This window comes from Lolium rigidum, chromosome 2 (assembly GCF_022539505.1).
Source record: "Lolium rigidum isolate FL_2022 chromosome 2, APGP_CSIRO_Lrig_0.1, whole genome shotgun sequence".
Classification (NCBI taxonomy): domain Eukaryota; kingdom Viridiplantae; phylum Streptophyta; class Magnoliopsida; order Poales; family Poaceae; genus Lolium; species Lolium rigidum.
Window position 1 is genome coordinate 67,174,669 of NC_061509.1, and position 6,404 is coordinate 67,181,072.

Sequence of the window (6,404 nt, forward strand, 5' to 3'; positions counted from 1 at the left end):
GTAAAAACCGTGCCGGAAGGCTTTGGCCACTATGGCTCGGGATGAGGCGTGATGTCCGCACTCTCCTTGATGGATTTCCCGTAGGAGTTCAATCCCTTCAGCCGGCTCGACGCACCGCTGGAACACCCCACTTACGCTGCGTTTGTACAGCTGGTGGTTGATGATGGTATAGGCCTTGGCCCTTCTCTCAATCTGCCTGGCCTGGACTCTATCATCGGGCAGCACACCGTCGGTGAGGTAGGAGAGGAATTCTTGTGCCCATGAAGGTACGCATCTTATCTCGAATACGCTGACCAACAGGGCCTCCTGCGTGGGAGCTTCCGGATTCGACCGCATGGTCGCCGGGTTCGGCTTGCTAGCCGGCGGGTTCGGCTTGCTAGCCCCCGAGTTTGGCGATGAAGCCCCCGGGTTGGACTGAGAAGTCCCCGGGTTCGGCATGCTAGCCGGCGGGTTTGGCTTGTTAGCCCCCGACTTGGGCGATGAAGCCCCCGGGTTCGGCTGAGCAGCCCCGGGTCAGCCGGCACGAATATTGAATCCGAGTCCGGTGACGGTATGATGGACGGCTTCTTGAGAACCGCCAAGGCGACACCCGGCGGAATGGCTTGCCGGGTTGAGCCAATCTTGGATAAGGCATCAGCCGCCTCGTTGTTTGCTCGTGGCACATGGTGGAATTCGCAGCCGTCGAAGAAGCCGGATAGCTGCTGGACATGGAAGCGGTATGAGGCCATGTTGGCGTCCTTCGCGTCCCAGTCGCCAGATGCTTGCTGTATGACCAAGTCGGAGTCGCCGAAGCGAGTATGCGACGCACGCCAATCTCCTTGGCCAGCTTCAGCCCATGAATGAGCGCTTCATACTCCGCCACGTTGTTGGATGCGGCGAAGTGGATCTGCAGGACGTAGTCCAGCCGGTCCCCCTTGGGAGAGGTGATGACGATGCCGGCTCCCAAGCCGTTGCGCATCTTCGAGCCGTCGAAGTGCATCTTCCAATGTGTGGAATCCGGCACAGGCGGCAGGTACTGCATCTCAGCCCAGTCGACGAAGAAGTCCGCGAGGATCTGCGACTTGATGGCTGTGCGTGGCTCGTAGAGGATGGTGTGGGCGGCTAGCTCCGGGGCCCACTTGGCAACCCGGCCGTTGGCATCCTTGCTGCCGATGATTTCCGCCAAGGGCGCTGTGGCAACCACCCTGATGGGGTGCTCTTGGAAGTAGTGCTTGAGCTTCTTGGCCGCCATGTAGACGCCGTAGGTGACCTTCTGGTAGTGGGGGTAATTTTGCTTCGACTGGGAGAGCACTTCGCTAAGGTAATAGACTGGGCGCTGAACCAGCTGCTCCCTGTTGCCGGCTTCTCTGCGCTCCACCACCAGGACAACGCTAACCACTCGGTTGGTGGCTGCGATGTACAACAACATCGGCTCCATTGAACCCGGCGTTGCAAGGATTGGCGCGGTTGAGAGCACGCGCTTCAAGTCACGGAAGGCCTCATCCGCCTGCGGTGACCAGACGAACTTGTCCGCCTTCTTCATTAGTTGATACAGGGGCAGTGCCTTCTCCCCCAGCCGGCTGACGAAGCGGCTCAAGGAGGCCAGGCAGCCAGCAAACTTCTGGACGTCCTTGAGGCACTGCGGCAGTTCCATCTTCTCCAGGGCACTGATCTTGTCCGGGTTGGCTTCGATCCCTCGCTGAGAGACGAGGTAGCCAAGGAGCTGGCCAGACGGCACGCCGAATGTGCACTTGGCCGGGTTGAGCTTCATCCGGAATCTTCTCAGATTGGTGAAGGTTTCTCTCGGGTCATCAAGGAGGGTAGTCGTCTCCTTGGTCTTTACAACGACATCATCCACATATGCGTGAACGTTTCTGCCGATTTGATCCTGCAAGCATTTTTGCATGCACCTTTGGTAGGTGGCGCCTGCATTTTTCAAGCCGAACGGCATAGTCGTGTAGCAATAAGCCCCGTACGGGGTAATGAACGAAGTCTTTATTTGATCAGCCGGATTCAAAGGAATCTGGTGGTAGCCTGAATAGGCGTCTAGGAAAGACAACAGTTCACAGCCGGCAGTCGAGTCTATGACTTGATCTATGCGCGGCAGGGGGAAGGGATCCTTTGGGCACGCCTTGTTCAGGCTGGTGTAGTCGATACACATGCGCCAGGAGCCGTTCTTCTTCAAAACCAGGACCGGGTTCGCCAACCAGTCCGGGTGCAGCACTTCCATGATGAAGCCGGCAGCTAGGAGCCGGGCGATTTCTTCACCGATGGCCTTCCTTCGTTCTTCGGCGAAGCGCCCGAGAGGCTGCTTCACCGGCTTGGCTTCGAGCCGGACGTGGAGGTGGTGCTCAGCCAACCCCTCGGCACACCCGGCATGTCTCTTGGAGTCCATGCGAAGATGTCCCGATTCTCACGGAGGAAGCTGGTGAGCTCGCTTTCCTATTTCTTGTTCAAGCCGGCACCGATGGTGACGAACTTGTCCGGCTGCGCCGGGTCCAGCAGGATCTTCTTGGTGTTGTCGGCCGGCTGGAAGTGAGTCGTCCCAGCCGGGTTGCCCGCAGCCGGCATGTCTGTCTGCGCGGCTTTGGCGAGGGCGACGGCGTCGTGGATGAGCTGCTTCTCGGTGGCGATGACCAGCGTCTGGGCCATCTTGGAGCTCTGCGTGGCGCAGTCCATGGAGCGGCGATAGTCGCCGGCTACGGTGATGACCCCCTTGGGGCCGGGCAGCTTCATCTTCAGGTACCCATAGTGGGGCACCGCCATGAACTTGGTCAGGGCCGGCCTGCCCGGGGGCGCGTGGTAGGGCCTCACGAGGTCCACCACCTCGAACTCGATTCTCTCGGTGCGGAAGTGGTCCGGCTTCCCGAACATCACCTCCAGCGTGATCCGGCCGATCGGCTGGCAGCAATGGCCTGGCACGATGCCATGGAAGACGGTGGGGGTGGGGCGCAACTCGGCCTCCTGGATGCCCAGCTTGCGGGCGGTGTCGCGGTAGAGGATGTTGATGCTGCTGCCGCCGTCGATGAGGACGCGCGAGAAACGCACGCTGCGCCGGGTTGTGCCGATGGTGGGGTCGAGGACCATGGCGTAGCTGCCCGGCTTCGGCAGGACAGCCGGTGTGTCGCGGCGATCAAAAGTGATGGCCTGCTCTGACCAGTTTAGGTACTGGGGGACCGGCGGTATGACCGCGTTGACCTCGAGGGAACGGCGCTCTTGGCTCGTCCTGTCCTCGGGCTCGGAGGTGAAGATGATGTAGGTGGCGTCTTCGGCCAGATATCGGCCGGCATGGTGCACTTGGTTAGCCTCGTGGTGCTCGAGGTTGGCGTTCTCTGCGCCGGCTTGGCCACCCGGCCCGCCGGCTGGTGGAGGCGGGGGTGGAGGCGGGAGGGGTTCACCGCTTGTCAGCCGCTTCATGAAGTGGCAGTCGCGGGTGGTGTGGTTGGAGGGGTTCTTGCCGCTGTGGTACTTGCACGGCGAGTCGAGCATCTGCTCGAAGGTGTACTTCGGCTTCCACTGCCGGTCTTGCTTCTGGCGGCGGCTGCCGCCTGCCGCGTTGTCCGCCACGGCGGCCACGTGGGCGGAGCCGTACCGGCGGTCCGGCTGGTCGCTGTGACGCTTGCCGCGGTAGTTGTCCCGCCGGCTGCCGTGCGAGGCGCCCTCGGCCGGCTTGTTGTTGTCCCGTCTTGCTGGGGCCGGTGAAACATCAGCCGGCGCCTTGCCGGCTTCCTCTGCCAGCGCGTACTTGTCTGCGATGACCATCAAGGCGGCCATCGTCTTGGGCTCGCTGCGGCGCAGCTTGTGCCACAGCATGGTGTTGGGTCGGCAGCCTCCCATGAAGAAGCTGATGGCTTGCATCTCGTGCACGCCCTCGCAAGAGTTGCGCATCTCGCACCAGCGCGTCAGGTACGCGCGATCCGTCTCGTCCGGGCCCTGCTTGCACATCTCAAGCTGTTGAGGGCGACCCGGCCGGCGATAAGTGCCGGTGAAGTTGCTGATGAAGGCGGCTTCGAAGTCCAGCCAGCCGTTTATGCTGCCGGCTGGCAGGTTGTTGAGCCACGTGCGGGCGGAGCCGAGTAGCATGAGGGGGGAGTAGCGCACAGCCCAGCGCTTGTTGCCCTTGGCGATGCCGACTGCGGTGGAGTAGTCCTGCAGCCAGTCCTCCGGCTTGGCGGTGCCGTCGTACTTGGGGGTGTCGCGCGGGAGCTGGAAGCCATCGACCATGGGCTCGTTGAGGATCCGCGGCCCGAAGCACTTTGGGCCGGCTGGCCCCTCTTCTTCCGCGATGCGGGATTGAACCAGCCGGTCGAGGCGATCTCGGGCGTCGGCGGGCTCGATGCGCGGGCCCAGCCGGGAGTGTGCCGGCTGGCGCGCGCCGCTTGCTTCTGGAGCCGGCCGGTGATGACGGCGGGGCCCGGAGTCTTGCTCCTGGTTCCGGCTTGGAGGGGCCCGGCTGCGGCTGCTGCCGCTCGGCTGGTGGCTTGGCCGGCCCGAGCTTGCGTGCGTGGCCCGGGAGTCATGGCGCCGGCTTGGTGTTGGGGAGGAGGACTCGGCCGTGTCCCTGGCGCCTTCCCTGTCGTTGCCTGCAGCTCCACGAGCGTGAGAAGCTCTGGGGGCATTGACATACCTGGGGTCGGCGATCTGCCTGTTGGCTGCGTTGAGCAGCTCAGTCACCCGCCTGGTCTGGCGGCGTAACTCTTCGCCTTCGAGGCGGTTCAGCTCTTCTGCGGCGGCTTCTGCCGCGCGCATGTTCTTGTCGGGGGTGTTGTAGACGGGGAGCTCCGCGGACGGAGCCGGCGAAGGAGCGCCGTCGCGGGCGATCTCAGCGCCAAGGTCGCGGCCCTCGCGGCGGATGTGGCCGGCTCGGCTTGGCTCGTCGCCGCCTGGAGTGAGGCCGTGGGCGCGGTTGTACTCGCGCTGGGTGATCTCCATCTGGCGCTTAGCGGCAGCCAGTTCTTCGGTTTGCTTGAGGAGGAGCTGGCGGTGCGCCTCCAGGTCCGCCTCGATGGCGGTGGGGTCTCGCACCGGGCGTGAGCGGGGTGCTCAGCTTTGCCCGGACTGCATCCAGCCGGGACGGTGGTGGTGGCGCTTTCGGGCCCGAGCCGGAGGCGTTGGGGTCGATGTTGCGCTCCAGGTTGGGGCCGCGCATGCGCGGGTTCTTGGTGGGGAGCTCGTCGCCAGCCATCATGACTTGCACGACGGCGGGGCTGGCGGGAGCGCTGCTGCCGGCTCGCGGAGGAGGGCTAGCGCAGCGCAGCACCTGCCGCGGGTAGCGCGGCGGTGCGACGGTGGCGACGTAGACGTCGAAGCCGCCGAAGGAGATGACGCTGCCGCCGGCCGGGAAGGGCCGGTCAGCGAAGCAGCCAGCGTTGTCGCTGACGCAGTCGAGGGAGCCGAATCTCCAGATCAAGCCTGAAGCGACTCGCTCGCCGGTGGTGGTGGTGAGGCCCGTCCGGATGAAGACACCGGCCGAGGATGCTGAAGGCCCCACGGTGGGCGCCAAATGTCGTGGTATCGTCACGGCATATGCCATAGGGTGGCTAATCGAAGTGGTTCCCGAGGGATCTCACGGCGGTATCCGGATGCGGGTATGGGCACGAGCGACACGGCGACGTACCCAGGTTCGAGGCCCTCCGATGGAGGTAAAACCTCTACTCCTGCTATGAGTGTATATGATGATCACACGATACAATGGTGCTCCTAGAGCTGTGTCCGGCTGCTCCTGAGAGGCTAAGGGAGACGATGGTCTCTCTCACAGGGCAGCTCTGTAGGTGGGTGAAAGCAATAAATGATCGATCCCCCGCACGAGAGGGGGTAGTGCGGCTTATATAGGCACCGGCACTTTACATATAAGACCCTATAGTTTACTGGCCGGCTTGGCCGGCTCCGGCTTCCGCTCCTTCCCGAGGCGGTGACGTCAGGAGTGGTTGAGGCATCGTGGCCTGTCCCATCCGGCTGCCACGGTCAGCGGTATGGAGAGGAGGTGTCCCTGTCGCCGTCAGCCACTGTAGCCGGTACGGATCGTCGTAAGCCCTGACGGCCTGTCCGGCGCGTGGCACTATTGCTCCACAGTGCCCCGCGCTTTACGGAAGATGGAGTCAGCGTGGACTTTGGGAACCCGGATCACCAACCCGGTTCCTTCCAGTGCAAGACTCGCCAGCCTCGAGTCGGTCTGAGGTACAAACCCCAGTCGGATATGGCTTGTAGAAGCCGGCCCAGCTACAGCATTGGTGGCCGTAGCCAGGCCGACTAGGACCTAGAGCCAGCCGGCTTCCGGACCAGCCGGCCACGGCGCCAGCCGGCTGCTCCTCAGCCGGCCTTTGCCGCGAGCCGGCCAGTGGCCAGCCGGCTGCTCCGCGTCCATTGCCCTATCCGGGGTCTTCCCCCCGACACAATAGATAGGGTAATTCTACCTATCGATAAAA